The sequence below is a fragment of the Lontra canadensis genome, unplaced genomic scaffold (assembly GCF_010015895.1).
Source record: "Lontra canadensis isolate GAN:19392208 unplaced genomic scaffold, GSC_riverotter_1.0 scaffold54, whole genome shotgun sequence".
Taxonomy (NCBI): Eukaryota; Metazoa; Chordata; class Mammalia; order Carnivora; family Mustelidae; genus Lontra; species Lontra canadensis.
In genome coordinates, this window is record NW_022631048.1 from 8,569,978 (window position 1) to 8,588,676 (window position 18,699).

Below are 18,699 nucleotides of genomic sequence, written 5' to 3' on the forward strand. Positions count from 1 at the left end.
TCACAGACCTGTACCCCTGGGGATAAAAATATATGTTTATAAAAAATTAAAAAATAAAATAAAAAAATAAATAAATAAATAAATAAATAAAAGAGATCTTTTCCTAAAAAAAAAAAAGAAAGAAAATACCGCTGGAATTTTGCATTAAATCTAGGTGTCAGCTTGGAGACAATTAGCATCTAAAATTGTATTGCTACTTTCAATCTAAGTTCAAGGTGAGTCTCTGTTTTTATTTACTTCTTTAATGCCTTCCTTTATTAACCTTTTGCAGTCTTCATCATAAATCCCATACATATATTTTATAATTACACATCAAAATTTATAAATACTAAGTGATACTATTTCTTTTATTTTGTTTACGTGTGTACATGGTATGTATGTAAAAGTATATTTCATTTTTATTTGTTAAACTTCTCTCTTGTGACCTCAGTGTCTCTGTAGATCGTCATGTCATTTACAAATAGAGACACTTTTTTCTTTTCTTCTTTTTTCCCCCCAATATATATCAGTATTTGTTTTCTTGCTGCTCTGGCTGAGAATTCTACATCATCATAGAGTGATGAAAAGGAACATTCTTGCTCTTCTCCCCATGTTGGTAGATATACATGGTCCTCCCTCACTACGTATGCCAGCATAGGAGACATAGGGAGTGTCTGCTTTTTTTTTTTTTTAAGATTTTCTATGTATGTATGTGTGTATGTATGTATGTATTTTAAAGAGAGAGAGCACACAGGACTGGGAGGTGGGTAGTGGGAGAAGGAGAGAATCTAAAGCAGACTCTGTTCTGACTTGGAGACAGATCTCCTGACCCTGAGATCATGACCTGAGATGAAATCAAGAGTCAGATGTTTAATGGACTGAGCTACCCAGGTGCTCCGGTAGGCTTTTTTTTTTTTTTTTTTTTTTAGATAAACTCTATGCCACACAAGGGGCTTGAACTCAAGACTCTGAGATCAAGAGTCACATATTCTACCACCTGAGACATCCAAGCATCCCCCGCTGTAGGATTTTTATAGATGCCCTTGGTCAGACTGGCATGAATGACCTACTCCTACTTTGCTGGATGTTTTTGTCATAAATGGATGTTGTGTTTTGTCAAATACCTTTTCATTTATTGGTGTGACTATGTAGTTTTTCTCTGTTAGATTGTTAAAATTGTAGATTTATTTCATTGACTGTTTTCTGTATAATGACTTAGCAGACATCCCCTGGTAATGGTTCATTATTCTTTTCTATACAATACTCAATGCAGCTAGCAAATACTTTGTCAAGGATCACTGCATGATTGTTCATGAAGGATATGGGGCTGTATTTTCTTTGTTTCTTTTCTTTTTTTTTTTTTTTTTGTAATTTCTTTGTGGACATTTGGTATCATAAATACAGATCCTCATAAAACAGGTCAGGTGTGTACTTTTTCTTTCCAGAAGAGACTGTGCAGAACTGGTGTTATTTCATTGTTTGATAGAATCTACCAAGAAAACCATGTGATCTTGATGAATCCTTTTTCAGAAGGTTTTTAACTGCAAATCTAACTTATTTAATAGTTACCGGACTGGTCAAGGGAACTGCTTCATCTCAGATGATGTGAATGAATTTGGTAGTTTGTGGTTTTTGAGGAATTGGTTCATTTCATCGAAGTTGTCAGATACGTACACGTACAGATACTCATAGTATTCCCTTGCGATCCTTTTAATGCCCATCAGGTATATAGGGATAGTCCCGTCTTTCATTCCTGATATTAGCAATTTGTGTCTTCCCTTTTATTTTAATTTGTCTGCCTTGCTAAAAGATCAATTTATTGATTGTTTCAAAGAACCAACTTTGATTTTATCAATTTTCTGCTCTTCCTTTTAGTGTTAAGTTTCTCAGTCCTGAGACAGAGCTAGAGTTGTTCTGTACTTGCTCTGTGTCATGGTGATTACTTCTCAGCTTCTAGGTGTGTTGAGTTCAGGTGGAAGATACCAGAGAGGGAAAAAAATGGTAAATTCATCTCAATCTGGTGACTTCATAATCTGATGTTCTTCCCCAGTCTGCCTTCTGGTGTTTACTTTTCAGTCATTAGATAGTTCCTTGGACATTCTTTCCAGATTTTGCAGCTGTATTTGGTGGAAGAAAACGTGTGAGATGTTCTTCCTTTAACCCACCCACAACTGGAGCATGCCAATATATGCATTTTTTTTTTTATGTTTTCTACTGCAAATGTTAAGCTCCATCCCTGTCACATGGGCTCCTCCGTGAAGCCCTCCATTATGGAGTGTTTGTGGGCATCCTGCTGTGGTAAGTATTGGAGGTAAGCCCCCTAGAAGGGGATCTAATGTCCTGGATGGTTAAAATGACTTCCACAGCATGCACCTACTTTTTCTGACTTCCATTTTGTCTCGTGGGACACTTTTGTAATATTTTTGAACTTAAGGAAACTTTCAACAATAGTACACAGAAGTCCCAAATACCATTTACGATTCACCATGTTAGCATTGTGTCCTATTTACTTTGTCATCATCTTTCTTCCATCTCTTCAATGGGCTGTAACTCATTGTTCGCACTCACTATTTTGATGTTCAAGTTTTCCTAATCTGGAGTGAACACCATCACTCTGAATTATTCTTCACCTTCACATGACTTCATCATGTTCATGGACATCCTTACTTTCTGGTGATAGGATGTCCAGCAATGAAATTGTTTCTCCAAGAGACCTAAGTTTCTTTTATTGAGACGTCTTTTCTAGAAACCAAATTGTGACTCTTGTCATCACTGCCAGGCTGCCTTATTTCATGCCTTCTCTAAATCCAACTAAACCTGGCTTTAGTTTCCCCTAGGTTGAAGAAATTCAACACTACTCAACTTGGGTGCCTTCCTCCTGTTCAGTGAGTTATACTCCAGAGCTCATGTAGCCTGGAAAAGAAAAGAGGGGCCCTGTCATCCTGGCATGATGACCACTGATATTGTTTCTTATCCTGGTCCAGGTGACCTAACAAATTGATCAGCTCTATGGGCAGGCTGACTCCTTAGGAAGAGCTCAGGTCTGGAGATCTCTGCAGAGTGGCTCAGCAATGGGGCCCTTAACCCCAAGGCCTTATAAACACTTATCCCACTGCTCTGAGGCAACTCAGGCTCTTAGACTTGTTTCCACGGCTTTTCAGCAGGTGGAGCAGGTGAAGACGCACACGCTTCCTTACACGTGCATGTTCGCTGATATACTCATATACTCATAAATCTATCCACCAGTCACGAGGGCTCCAATATCAATTCCACATGTGCCAGCCAATCCCAATCGAACATCATACAATTCATTCTAGTCTTTCCTCTTCCCCTATATTTCTCTGACGGTGAAAAATTCTCAATAATTCAATCATTTGCTCCATCCTGTACTACATAATAGTAGTTTCAAAATTGCTAATCCATACCACTTTGAAAAACAAACCTGCTCTGAAAAGCAAACTATATATAACAGTTGAAAAGAGGAGAACAGTTCTTTTTTTCATTAGCCAGAGGGAACCTACGGTGTTTCGACATTACTCGGGCTAGTTCTTTCTCCACCTATGGGGGAACTGTTCAAGTAAGATACACTTAAGTCCATTCATGTCTATTTGGATTCTACTTTGTCTCTACTTTTTTACCATTGTTGTTTCATTTCTATTGTTATTTGTGTGGGTTTTGTTGCTGTTTTTCCTTGTATATCTGAAGTATTAATGAAGTTCCAAATGTCAAAATCTACAGAAAGTTATATTCAGGGAAATATGTCTTCCTCATGTTCCCTCTTACCACATGTAAGTAAACAATCTCCACAGTTTCTGGTTTATCTTTCTTGTGTTTCTATTTGTAATAAGATTAATTTTTAAATTTTGTTTTTTCCCTTCTTTGTTAAAAAGATGTTAACATACATACTTCTCTCTTTCTCCCTCTGTCTGTCTCTGTCTCTGCTTGTCTCTCATATATATAACTTGCTTTCCCCACTTAATACCCTGTTATATAGATTGGCTACATTTGAGTTCATAGATATATCCCTTAACCTTTATTATATCTACAAGGCATTTCATTGACAGACTCACCACAGTTTATTGAAATTAAAAATAATACCCGACTTTTGTATCAACATGGATGGGACTGAAGATTATGCTGAGTGAAATAAGTCAAGCAGAGAGAGTCAATTATATGGTTTCACTTACTTGTGGAGCATAAGGAATAACATGGAGGACATGGGGAGATGGAGACAGAAGTGAGTTGGGGGAAATCAGAGAGGGAGACAAACCATGAGAGACTGTAGACTCTGAGAAACAAACTGAGGGTTTTAGAGGGGAGGAGGGTAGGAGGTTGGGTGAGTCTGGTGGTGCGTATTGTAGAGGGCACATATTGTATGGAGCTCTGGGTGTGGTGCATAAACAGTGAATTCTGGAACACTGAAAAAAATAAAATAAAATAAAATAACTAAAAAATAAAAAAGAAAAGTATTTCCTCTTCAACCAGGTTATTGGTAAGTACAAATTCATGATTTCTTACTGTATTTTTATAGTATTATTTCTTAATGGCTCTCTGATCCATTTAAAGCAGAATTTCTCAACTTTGGCATTATTAAAATATTTGGTAGAATAACTATAGTTTTAAGGGTCTTCTGCATGTTGCAGGATTTTATCAGTGTCCCTAGCCTTTATCCAGTAAACATCATCTCCCAGTTATCACAACCAAAATGTCTCCAGACATTGCCAAATGGGCTTAAATTGCCCTTGTTGAGAAATACTGATGTAGAGTATATTCTTGTATTTGTGTTCATACTTTGGATCTAATTTTATTTTTACCCAAAGAAACCACTACTTGTACCAACACCATTTATTTAAAAGTCCATTTTGTGCTAATAATTCAAGGTACCATTTTTATCATGTACTAAATTTCCATATGTATGTGGGCCTACTTCCGGATTTTCTATTCTACCCACACATCTGTCTATCAGTATGTCAGTACTGTACTGTCTTAACTAAAAAATGTTGTACTAACCTTAAATATCTAGTAAGATGAGTACTTTTTTTTTTTTTTTAATTTGATAGAGTGTGAACACGAACAGGCAGAGAGGCAGGCAGAGGAAGAGGGAGAAACAGACACCCCGCCAAGCAGGGAGCCCAATGTGGGGCTCGATCCCAGGATCCCAGGATCCCAGGATCATGACCTGAGCTGAAAACAGATGCTTAATGACTGAGCCACCCAGGTGCCCCAGGATGAGTACTTTCTTATAGCTTTATTTTTTCCAAAGGTTTTTAGCTTTTTATTTTTTTTTCTTATTGGTATGGTTTCCATACAATGCATACTGGTATTTGTGTTGGAATTGTGTTAAATTTATGAACTAAATTAGAGAGCACCAACATGCAATGTTAAAATAGCTTGCCCAAAAATGTAACTGGAGATAAATACAGTGAAAACCAAACAATGGTATCAATAAAATGGTATTAATAGAACTAAATATATTATAAACCAGGAAAAGAGTAGTTATAATTACTAAAATGAATAACAAAAATGCGTGTCTAAAAATAAGTTCCTCAGCTAGAAGATTCAAGAAGAAAGAAAGATTCAACCTTGGTAAGATATTCTGATATGAAAAAGAAGTGGAAATTCCATATTTTGAGTACTTGTTTCTGCAAAATAAGAAGTATGTATCCAGATTTTCTGGCAGAAAAGGAAAAAAAAATCCTAATTAAATTTGTATATGCCATTCTCAGTAGAGTTTAGTGCCAATAAATAAACTAAAGAACTCTCTAAAATCAGAGTGCAGGGTCAAATTAGTTGGCAAAGTCTGCAAAATCATGGAAAGAAAAGGTTTTGATATTAAGTTTTAATTTATTCATTCAGAAAATAATGCTTCTTATGATATTTATTTATACAATGCCCTCTTTATAAAGTTCAAAATATATTATCTCAGAAAACGATTAAGCAGTTTGCTCTGACCATGGAGAGAATTAAATACATTAAGACCCATTTCTTTTTACCCTCCCAGCTTTGATTTTGTAATTACCAGAATTATTGTATTAGTGGAATGTTACCTTATGCTTAATGTTGGTTAAACTTGGGTTGATCCAACAAGCAACATTCTTGCAAAATATGCTAGAAATTGTGGACTTGCAAAGGCCAACTCCTATGGCAAACTTGGAAGTTTACCAGCAACTCATACTGAAAGAGAATATTTCTGTGCAGAAAGCATGAGCTGCTTGTTTATAGATACTGTGTTTCTTTTCAGAAAGTGACACAAAGAATCAATCAAGAAGTGTTCCCTAGAGATTTTAGAAATGCTATCAAATGCATCTTTTTAATGGATGCTCGTAGATTAGCAAAGGTCTGTAGTGTATCAATATAATTCCCTGAGTTTTATCTTAGGTGGGACAGCTTAAGCATGTGGGCGAAATCAACCCATTTGGGCAACTGCAGCTTTGGTAACATCTCTTTACCACCTCCTGCCTCACTCCCACCTTATTTTTGCCATGAAGTCAATAAATCTAGAAAACTCTTCTTCAGTTGCATGATTTGTTTTTCACTACATGTCTTCATATACTGTTTTATTTTATTTTATTTTTTGTTTGTTGTTTTAAAAAACAAAAGATTAAATGTATTCACTCATTCAATCTATCATTTCTTTTATTAGGGCATATTGACTTTGTTACATTTGTGATAAAAACTGTTGTTTTTCATTTTTGGTGATGCCTGTAACTCTATAACCTGCTATGTTATTTGAAAGAGGCACAAAATCAATCATTTTGCAAGCTTTGACCTTTATTACTTTGACCATCAGCAGTAGGTAAAATAAATGTCTCATCAATTATTTCACTAACTTTTATTGTTCGATAAATGAGATTTCCAGGGTTTTAGCATTTCAGCCTCTGTCAGTCTTCGGGTCACTTCCCGAGATCTACCACCTTGGCTTCAATTGTCCCTAAGCCTTGCAGTTGCTCCTTCAGAGTTTTCTAATTGCATTTGGAGGTGGTTTTCTTTATTACAGAATTTATATTTCCAAATATTTACACATAACTCATAGATTTATTTCTATTACTCTTTATTAAATATAAATTCCAAGTAAGTTGTGGCATATTACCTAAGTTTTTATTTGTCTTGTACTGGAAATTTTTTAACAGATGTGGAGATAATCATTAATCTACCTCCACCCATGTTTATATGAAGATACAGGTCACATTTGCTTAAAGAAGTGATATTGCCAACCAAAGCATTCTTTTGGTATTTAAAACACCGGTATTCAAACATGAATTCATATAGGGTTTAGTTGAAAATGAAAGGGAAGAGGGAAGGAAGGAGGAGAAAGAAGGCTGCCTCTCTGGTTTTTCATTTCCCCTGAAGAAAAAGCAAGAACTATAAAAACTCCCTTGACTGTTTTTTTTAAATTAAATTTTATTTGTGTGTGTGTGTGTATGTGTTCCAAAATTCATTGTTTATGCATCTCACTCAGTGTTCCATGCAATATGCAATCTCCTTAATACCCACCACCAGGCTCACCCAAGTCCCCATCCCCCTCACCTCTAAAACCCTCAGTTTGTTTCTCAGAGTCCACAGTCTCTCATGGTTTGTCTCCCCCTCTGAATTCCCCCAAATCACTTCTCTGCATCTCTCAGTGTCCTCGGTGTTATTCCTTATGCTCCACAAATGAGCAAAACCATATGATAATTAACTCTCTCTGCTTGACTTATTTCACTCAGCATAATCTCTTCCAGTCCCATCCATACTGATACAAAAGTTGGGTATTCATCCTTTCTGATGGAGGCATAATACGCCATTGTATATATGGACCATATCTTCTTTATCCATTCATCTGTTGATGGGCATCTTGGCTCATTCCACAGTTTGGAGACCATGCCCATTGCTGCTGAGATACGGATGGCCCTTCTTCAACTACATCTGTATCTTTGGTATAAATACCCAGTAGTGCAATTGTAGAGTCATAGGGTAGCTCTATTTTTTAATTTTTTAAGGATTCTCCACACTGTTTTCCAAAGCGGCTACACCAACTTGCATTCCCACCAACAGTGCAAGAGGTTTCCCCTTTCTCCACATCCTCTCCAACACTTGCTGTTGACTGTCTTGTTGATTTTGGCGATTCTAATTGGTGTAAGGTGGTATCTCGATGTGGTTTTGATTCGAATCTCCGTGATGGCTAATGATGATGAACATTTTTTCATGTGTCTATTAGCCATTGGTATGTCTTCTTTGGAGAAGTGTCTATTCATGACTTCCTGATTAAAACCCTTCAAAGTATAAGGATAGAGGGAACATTCCTCAACTTCATAAAATCTATCTGTGAAAAACCCACAGCAAATATCATCCTCAATGGGGAAAAGCTGACAGCCTTCCTTTTGAGATCAGGAACACGACAAGGACATCCACTCTTGCCACTATTGTTCAACATAGTACTAGAAGTCCCAGCAACAGCAATCAACAGCAAAAAAAAAAAAAAAAAAAAAAAAAGTATTCAAATTGGAAACGAAGTCAAACTCTCTCTCTTCGCAGATGACATGATACTGTATATGGAAAACCCAAAAGACTCCACCCCCAAACTACTAGAACTCATACAGCAATTTAGTAATGTGGCAGGATAAAAAATCAATGTACAAAATCAGTTGCTTTCTTATACACTAACAATGAAAATACAGAAAGGGAAATTAGAGAATCAACTCCATTTACTATAGCACCAAGAACCATAAGATACCTGGGAATAAACCTAACCAAAGAGGTAAAGGATCTGTACACGAAGAACTACAGAACGCACATTGAAGACACAAAAAGATGGAAGACCATTCCATGCTCATGGTTCGGAAGAATAAGCATTATTAAAATGTCTATACTGCCTAGAGCAATCTATACTTTCAATGCCATCCCGATAAAAATTCTACTGGTATTTTTCAAAGAGCTGGAACAAACAATCTTAAAATTTGTATGGAACCAGAAGAGACCCCAAATTGCTAAGGAAATGTTGAAAAAGAAAAACAAAACTGGGGGCATCACGTCACCTGATTTCAAGCTTTACTACAAAGCTGTGATCACCAAGACAGCATGGTACTGGCACAAAAACAGACACATAGACCAGTGGAACAGAGTAGAGAGCCCAGATATGGACCCTCAACTCTATGGTCAAATAATCTTCAACAAAGCAGGAAAAAATATACAGTGAAATAAAGACAGTTTCTTCAATAATTTGTGCTGGGAAACTTGGACAGCTATATGTAGAAGAATGAAACTCCACCACTCTCCTACACCATAAACAAAGATAAACTCAAAATGGATAAAAGCCCTCAATGTGAGGCAGGAATGTATCAAAATCCTAAAGGAGAACATAGGCAGTAACCTCTTGGACATTGGCCACAGCAGCTTCTTTCAAGACATGTCCCCAAAGGCAAAGGAAACAAAAGCAAAAGTGAACTTGATCAAGATCAAAAGTTTCTGCACAGCAAAGGAAACAGTCAACAAAAGAAAAAGGCAACCCACTGAATGGGAGAAGATATTTGCAAATGACACTACAGACACAGGGCTGATATCTAAGATCTATAAAGAACTCTTCAAACTCAACACACACAAAACAGATAATCACATCAAAAAATGGGCAGAAGACATGAGCAGACACTTCCCCCTCGACTGTTAATAGAGCACATTGAGAAGAGAGTACACTATGGAGAATTATCTGTAGGAAGTGGAATGTCAGTACGTGCTGCTGGGCTGGTCAGTTGGTCCTTCCTTGCACTTCTCAGTCCTGAAAACCCCATCAGCTACCCCCATTCCAGGATCACACTCTAATGACTGGCTTCCTGGTGGTGGCCACATGGGTATCCTCTCACCTCCCATTTTATCTTTTACTTCAGTTCTTGAGGCCCTGACACCTGTAGCATTTTAGGAGTCCACTTGCGATCTGTGTATTTTCTCCAAGTTTTATTTCTTTGTAAAAATGCAACTTAATCATGGAAACACAGGGAGGGGCCATTAGATGTTTAATGCAAGAATATGATCTGGTTTTGACAATACAATAACCCCAAAACCAGGGTTTAGAAAATTGAGTCTTTCAGTCTATTTAGTCCAGAATCATTCAGAAATTATACTGGGTTTTGTTGTTGTTGTTGTTGTTGTTTTGTTTTGTGGGGTTTTTGTTTGTTTGTTTGTTTTTTAAGTAGGTTCCACACCCATGGAGCCTGATGCGGGGCCTGAACCCACAATCTTGAAATCAAGACCAGAGTAAGATCAAGAATCGGATGCTTAACTCACTGAGCCACCCAGGTACATGAGAAATTATAGCTTCTGCTTTTTTCTTTTTTTTAAGGATTTATTTATTTATTTTAGAGACAGAGTGAGAGAGAGAGTGCATGCAGGATTAAGGGGAGGGACAGAGGTAGAGAGATAGGGAAAGCAGACTCCCCACTCAGTGAGAAGCCTGATGTGGGACTCGATCTCATGACCCTGAGAACACAACCTGAGCTGAAAATGAGAGTCAGGTGTCCAATTGACTGAACCACCAAGGTGCCCCTGGAAATTGTAGCTTTTATTCTGGAGGGACACAGGAGCATTACCATGTTATTTGATAAAAAATAGTTAAATCAGTTTTTACTCATCAAAATCATTAAGTCCTTCACATTTTGCTTCCAGACCCAGAAAGAAGATCCTTATGAGAATGTGTGTGGATATCCCCATTGTACGACTTATAATGGTGTTAAAATATATACATGCACACATACACATGTTACCAGATATTCCCCAATTATATTCCAGAAACAATAAATGAAATAAGTGGAAAATAAGAAAAAAATGTTTTAAATAATGAGAATTTTTTTTTCTATTCTTCTATAGGATGTCTGCATCTTCTACCTAGTGGTTTATCACATGTCAGAGACAGTGCCAGGGGTCATGGCTGCTGCTGCCATGTGGCACAAGCTCCCTTAACCCCAGAGCCCAGAGTCCATGGTTAACTGTGTTGCCATATAAATTTTATGGCTGTTATCTGTTTGCTTTATAACCATCTCTGTGTATGCTCATCACTTTATCCCCAGCGCCAGCTTCCCACCTGGATGCCCAAGAGCAGAAGCTCAATAAATACCCAGTGAATGAATAAATGCATGAACTTCTCATGACTTCATGATATTCAATGATAGTTCTGCACCTGACTCGCCTACGGATTCCACACTTTTAGCCCTGTTTTCTCTGCTGTGGGATTATCTCCTGGAGGCTGGGTTTACAGTAAGGTGTGTTCTTTTCGGCATTCTCTGTGGGGAGCCTCCTTTCTCTACTTGGACAAATCTCCCATGCTATCAGGACTCCCCACCCCTCTCCCCATGTTCAGTCTGAACATGCAGGAGGAAGAGACATTATAGGCTTTTTCGCTCTACTCCTTTTGTTCTGAATCTTCTTCCCCACCTTCCAGAACATTCTAGATCCTCTGTGATAGGGACGGAGAAGGGGCAAGTGCAGGTCTTACTTGTTGGGGTCCGTTGTCATTTGCTCTGGGCTTGCTCAGCCCGGGGGATGTTCAAAGCCCTTTATCCCATGGATGCTTTCTAGCATCCTTAGAGATTCCCTAACACACCCCACTGGTACATCTCCTTAGTGTCAGATGTGCTCTCCTTCAGCAGACTACCCAGGACTTTGTCCTCCAGGCCTGCAGCTGACCTTTGACTTCTGGGCTCTGCCTTCTCCAAGGTCTTTATAAAGATCCTTCAGCCCTCCCTGTTAAACAGACCACAATGGATCCCGATCATTTTTGAGCAAATAAAAATGGAGGATACCCAGTTAAATTTGAATTTCAGATAAAGGAATCAATTTTATTATAAAAATGTCCCAAATTTTGCACTGGATATAGGAAGTCCAAACTTACCCAGAGGCCCTATATTTTGTTTGGCAATTCTAGGCCCTCTGCCCACCTGCAGACTTTGTGGAGAGGAGCCCTGTTTCTCCCCACGTTCCGGGCATATCCCCTTCCCCCGGGCCACTGCCATCTCTCTCTTCCTGGAGGCTGTGGACACCTGTCTGTGTTTGTCACATCACAAACACCCCCAGCCAGCCACCCCAGCTCCTAGAAATCCTGGCATTGAGCTGATGTAATCCCCCATCATTCTGGGAGAGGTTGGAATGAACAGCCCTTCTCCTGGGAAATCATCTTAATTCCTCAACAATCTTCAGGGCAACTTTTGAACTGAGAGTCACCGTTCGGCCCCTGAGCAGGAGACTCAGTACCGCATGTTGGAAACAAGTGAGTATTTGCCACCTACCCTTGGCTCTTAGCTTTTCTGGCATCAGTCACAGTTACAAGACAAAATTCCATTGTTAACATCCAGTGACACACTGATATTTGCTTTCCTCTCTCACGTCGTTTCCTTGGGAAAGCATCTCAATGGCATGATTGTATGAATATGCATGAGCGTTTCTGTGACTCCTAAAACTCCACTGCCTCTCATTTTAACTGTTTTTCTCGACTCCTCGCAGCTGGCCTCTTGGACGCCCACCAGAAACTGAAGCTGTCTGAGGCGGCTTGGACCTCTGAACATCACAAATCTGGATGTCTGAAAGGATTTACGCGTCTCCTCAGGGCATGCAAAGAGTGCATGCAAGCTTTCAAGTTCCAACAGATACCTCTGGGCGCTTGCTCAGAGCACCGGCTCTGCATCTGGCTGTGCCACCAAGAAGGAGTGCAAGGAGCCTTGGCTTTTTCAGAGTGCAGGGCAGAAGACCAAGAGGGGTTTGTGCCTCTCTGTTCCCGTGGTCAAGCTAGTCGGGCCCGCTTATTGCACAGGTGAAAACCGGCAGAAACTCTGGCCAAGGCAGGGGCTGCCAGGCCAGTGTCAGACTCCAAATCACACATCAGGCATCCCACTGCCCTTATCCTGTTCAGTGGGAAATGGAGACATCCAGCTGACTGCAGAGATAAAGTCACAGTTTTTCCTGCCAAGCTGTGAATCTCTTTTGTCCCATGCAGAGCTTTGCAAGAGTCACCTGGTGTTCAGTTTCCATCTTCAGGCCTGGATTCTGTGTCTACTTCAAATAAAGACTGTTGCACACCTCCCTGAGTTCTCTGAGCAGACATAAATGGGACCTGGGCAAGCTTTTCAATGTCAACTTCCTGTCCTCACCTTCCCATTCCTCTGCCCTCCCTCAACGGCTTCCCTCAAAGCCTGTGCCTGATGAGTTCTTTAGCCCTCGAATATCCTTGTTGTTCTTTCTGACATTGCTGGACGGCAGTCAATGCCCAAAGCTGACACATGTTCTGCCTCTTTCTGGGTTTCTGTGTCTGTCTCCAGCTCACAAAAGAGCATTTTTTAGCTCTGCTGTGTTTCCAGTTGAAATACCTTGCATGTAATACCTCTATGATTAAGAAGTGGTTAGGGCAGTTTAATTAAGCTTTCTTATGCAGGATGCATGTCACTAAAGTACAAGGCTTTTGGTAGTGAAACATCTGACTTTTTCATAAATATTTCACAATTTTATTTTGAAAAGTTAGGCAACATGTGATCTATGCAGATTCACAACAAAGGGGAAAAGAAAAGAAGACACTATTGCATTTTGAAAAGTTAATAGAATTGTCTTGGTTCACCACAAATTTGCTTTCACTTTTCTTTCAATCCAAGTAAAAAGGAAAACCTGACAATTAGTATAGTTCTTATTTCAGCAGTGAAACAACACAGTAGCTCATCAAAAGCACAAAAATCTTTCTGCCACTAAATACTAGAATCGTCTCACATGGAAATTCACACAGGAGGTACCAAGATAATGCCCTTAATGATATCTTTTATAAAGCACACTGAAGGCGATTTGACTGGACTGCTTTTTGAGAAATTCTGGATGAAACCAAAAGGCATTTCATTAAAGTGCAGTTCAGAAAGACTTCTTTGGGAGGTTAAACTTATATAGTCCAAAATTATGGCTTTCTAATGGTTCAACTCAATGGAAAAAAAAATCAGGATACAGAGTAGAAAAGAGACTGAAAATAAATTAGACACTCTTTCCTAAATATCACTAATGTCCATGGGATACACAACTATTTTATGCAAATTTTTAACAGAATAAATAGAACATAACACAGATTAGCCTTTTTTGTACCATCTGATGATAGCCTTCAAGAAATTTATAAATTTGTATATATAAATATGGACACAGACAGGCAGACAGGCATATATACATATGTGTGTATACATATACTTGAATTGTGTCCGTAACAACCTTTAAATCACATATCTTTTATTATAAGGATATAAGATTTCCTTATTGTAAAATAAATAAATCATAGGAATGTACTGTACAGCATAGAGAATAGTCAATTATATTGTAATATCTTTGTATGGTAACAGATGGTGACTATACTTATCATGGTGAGTGTACATAATGTGTAAAAATACTAAATCATTATGATATACACTTGGAACTAATAGGATATTGCATACCAATTATCCATCAATGAAGATACTTTAAAAATCTGTTTTTATATAATATGTTCCCCAAAACTCAAGGTAACAGGAGTTAGAAAAAAAAATCAAATACACCCAGGAAACAAAATCATGCATATTAGGGGCATGTGGGTGGCTTGGTCAGTTAAGCCTCTGCCTTCAGCTTGGGTCATGATCTCAGGGTTCTGGGATCGAGCCCCAAGTAGGGCTCCCTGCTCAGCTGCTCAGAGGAGAGTCTACATCTCCATGTGCCCCTTGCCCTGTTCATGTTCTCTCTTACATGCACTCTCTCCCAAATAAATAAATAAAATCTTTAAAAAATAAAATAAAATGATGCAAATTAAAGTAAAATAAATACCTTTCTCTTCCTATTTTTCAAACTGTCCCATCTTGGAAGGTGGGAGAGGAATGGGGGAAACAGGTGATGGGGATTAAAGGCACTTGTCATTATGAGCAGAGGGTGATGTATGGAAGTGTTGAATCACAGTATCACACACCTGAAATTAAATGAAAACTTTTTAATGATTTAAATAAAAACTTTTTAAAAAGCAAAGTGTTCTATCTCAAAATATAATAAAACAAGAGACATAACAATGCAAGAGATACTACAGGCATTTTTCATGGTTTAGGACACAGACGATTACAATATGGTACATGCTGAACTGCAGACTGTGAGAAGTAGCCTGGGAACAGAGAGGAAGTAGCCATAAAATAAAGCAGGAGAGGCGCTAAGCGTTCCGTGGAGGATGCAACATTGGAAAGAGATCTTGAAGAAGAAAACGATGTTGCTTAATATGAAAGAGGAGGAACACTGTTCCCACGAGAGAGAACATCCTGTGAGGTTGCACAGGGACCCAACACAGCAAACCACCAACAGGCCAGCAGCTTCCATCCTGGTAGCTGGAAAGCATATGACAGACACAGAGGATGGAGGCACAGCATGTGCTATGTCAGAAGAAATGTGTCCGCTGCACTAATGGGGGTGTGTCAAAGGTTATTACTGAAAGAAAAGAATGGTAAATGTATGGTTGATCACATGACCATGGAATTTAGAAAAATAAATGGTGCATGCAGAGCTGGGTAGCAGAGATGAGACAATGGAAAAAGACCAACAGGGCATCCACGTCGCAATCCAGAAAGTGGTTATATGTCCCACTCCTACCTATGTGTCACGACATGTGTTGCTTTACTGCATACGTCTCTCCTTTCCTATCTTTTTTTTTTTTTTTTTTGCAATTAGCTTTATTATTGTTTTTAGTCTCTGCCAAGGTTTTAGTTCTCTGCTACTTCTATGATTGCTCACTCAACTTTTCCCTTGTGGGCATTTCTTTACCTCTGATTCCTTATTTTGTCTCTCTCTTCCCCAGAGCTCCTGCGTGGTGAGCCCAGCAGCTGTTGACTTTCTTGACATTCTATAATGATTAATAGGGTTCATTAAAATTTGTAAACCATAGTGACCTTACATTCCTAATATCTCAGTTTTTTTTTTCAGTCCAGTGAAAATCAAAGTTGTGATTCCTTTTGTTTTGATTTCATTGCATTTAAAGCTACAAACTGTAAAACTCAAAAGAGCAAATTGGGATTCTGTGGGTCAAGTAACTACATTTTATAAATTCAGAAAATGAGCCCCAGAAAGAGTAAGTATTCCTTTTTCCAAGCAATAGCTTCCTGAAACCAGAAATGTCTACCCCTTTTCACAAAATTCATTTCTATTCTACCCCAGTTTGTTGGGTTTCCAGAGGGGTGAGGAGTTGAGACTTCTAGAGGTTGAAGAGCTGACCATGTTCCAGTGACCTGACTCTCCAGATAGAGGTGAAGATCCCCCCTTCTTGTAAAACTCAGGGAAACAACCACAATGGATGAGTCTCCATGTAAATGTCATTGGAAAGCTGCAAAGAGAAATTCTTCTCTTCTTACAGCTATCTCAAAAATAATGCTTCAATTAATGGTCTCCATGTACTCAACCTGATTTTATTAATGCTAGCCTTTATTTAGCAACTGATAGATGGAATGCCGCCAAAATAATAAACAATAAACTTTTCTTTGTATCTTCCAACATCCACAACTTTTTATAATAGAGTTAATTGAAGGACTTATCGTTATTTTACACTTTTAATTTTTTATAGAAACAAGAAAAGTCCACTGAATGGTTTTACACAAAGGCTCTCTAATGGCTGTGGTTCATGTTATGAAAGTGATATTTACCCAGTGCTGCAGATGGTTAGAAATGATAGGCTTTTAGTTTATCATTTGGAATCACGATGATGAGAAGACTACTAAAGATGTTTTTGTATTAAAACGCTTGTGTGCACCAGTGAGTGAAGAATTTGAACTTCAGAGTGTATTGATTTAAAAATGTGCAATGATCCATACTTCAATAATTAGACAATGAGACCAATCTGTGCTCGTAACAAACATATTCACTTGGAAGAAGATTATGTGAATGGAGGGTGAGAATAAAATGGTAATAAAAGTTGCATCTTCATAAATTTCGTCCCTGATTTAGAAGACACTCTTAAAATGAAAGTCACCTAACTGTCTGTGGAAGCTGGATTCATCCGGTCCCAGTATTTACTAAAGCCTGGTGGTGGGTAATAGGGAGGGCACGTACTGCATGGAGCACTGGGTGTGGTGCATAAACACTGAATTTTGGAACACTAAAAAAAATTAAATTAAAAAAAAAAAAAAAACTCTCTATTCTGACCATTTGCTGCACTTGCTATACCCTCACTCCACTGGTTTCAACTGAGCCAGAGATAAAAATCTGTCTGTAAGCCAAGGCCCTGCAGAGTGTGGCCACAGACCTCCCTCACAGCTGATGGCAGTTTGCTTTTGGTGTTCATCTGACAATAATCACATCTACTGTCTTAGCTAAGAGTGGGAATCCTTTAAGCAATGGTTTAACCTTACCGTTGGCTTCAGAACTAGAACAGTCTGCAGCTGGTACACTAGAAACTCTCCTGTGTGACTGGAGAAAGGAAAAACACGCACACACATTCATGGTAATTCAAATCTATTTTTTAGTATGGGATTCCCTGTCCTCACAGTTTCGACTGAAGGTCTTAGAATCAAACTGGAGAGAAATAGGTATTTTCACATTGAAAAATGTGATTTTCTTCCAGAATGAATCCTGAAGCCTATTTTGACTTCACTGTTTGAAGGGCCTCTCCATTCTGCTCTCCAAGACCAATACAGGGAAAATAAAATATTCAAAAAAACATAACAGGACATTTCAAATAATATGACAATAGAATAAAATTATGGATAGAAATATGAAAGAAATAAATGACATCCTTCTATTAGTTTTAATTATTTGCTGTCATATGAGCTTAAAGAAATAAATTAAAATAAATAGGCAATTCTGTAGAAAGCAATAGCTTGAGGTGACCTGGGTTACTGGTGATGATTATTTTCTTTAAACCAGGACATTCAGAGTTGGATGCTCAATGCCACGAGGCATAATCCTCATTCCAGGCAGAAGTCACAGTATGTTCTTTTCAGCAGAAGTCCCATGAGGAATTAGAGAAGAAAGGAAAGAGAAAAAGGTGGTTTTAGCTGATTTAAAGAGCAGGCAGGCTTCGCTATTGGTACGCTCACTTTGAAGCTTCATGGAGAAGGCTGGAGGTCTGGCCCAGGTCACCTAGCACTGAGAAAACAGTTTTCAAGTTTATCAGGGTAGCTGCTTCAGGGCCCAGAGTAGAGACAGATCTTGTAGTGAGAAGGCTTCCTATGACCCCTGGGACATCATGAAAGCCCTTCCACCAGACAGATTTCTCATATAATAAGAGAAAGACACCTTATGTTGGCAAATCATTAGGGGGAGGTTGTTAACTCTGACATAGTCCATAGGTGAACCAAAGGACTTACACTGTCCCTGATGTTCTCTTTGTGGAAGAATTTGAAATCCTAATCTCTTGGGTAGTGCTATGAAGCATATGCATTTCATGTTCACAGTCTGCAACTTCTTCCAGCAAGAGTTCTTTCTGTATCTCAAGAATGAGAGGGTGATCACGGGCCTCCTAGTAAAGAATACGAATCTGGGTTTATAGGATCCTTGTCTTCTGGAGTTCTCCCTCTAGTTCTTAAACTTCACTCATGCATATTCCTTCCCACGTGCATCTTCAGTTCCTTTTCTCCTCATTTATTTTTGCTTCCTGACTAAATTTTCACTGGAAACACAATTATGGTCGTTGTGTTTTCACTATGTTGGGCCCATGGCTAATGTACATTTCCTACCCTCCCCACAAATAAGGATGGTCTTAAAGAAAAGTTCTCCCCAATGAAATGTGGACAAAAAGAA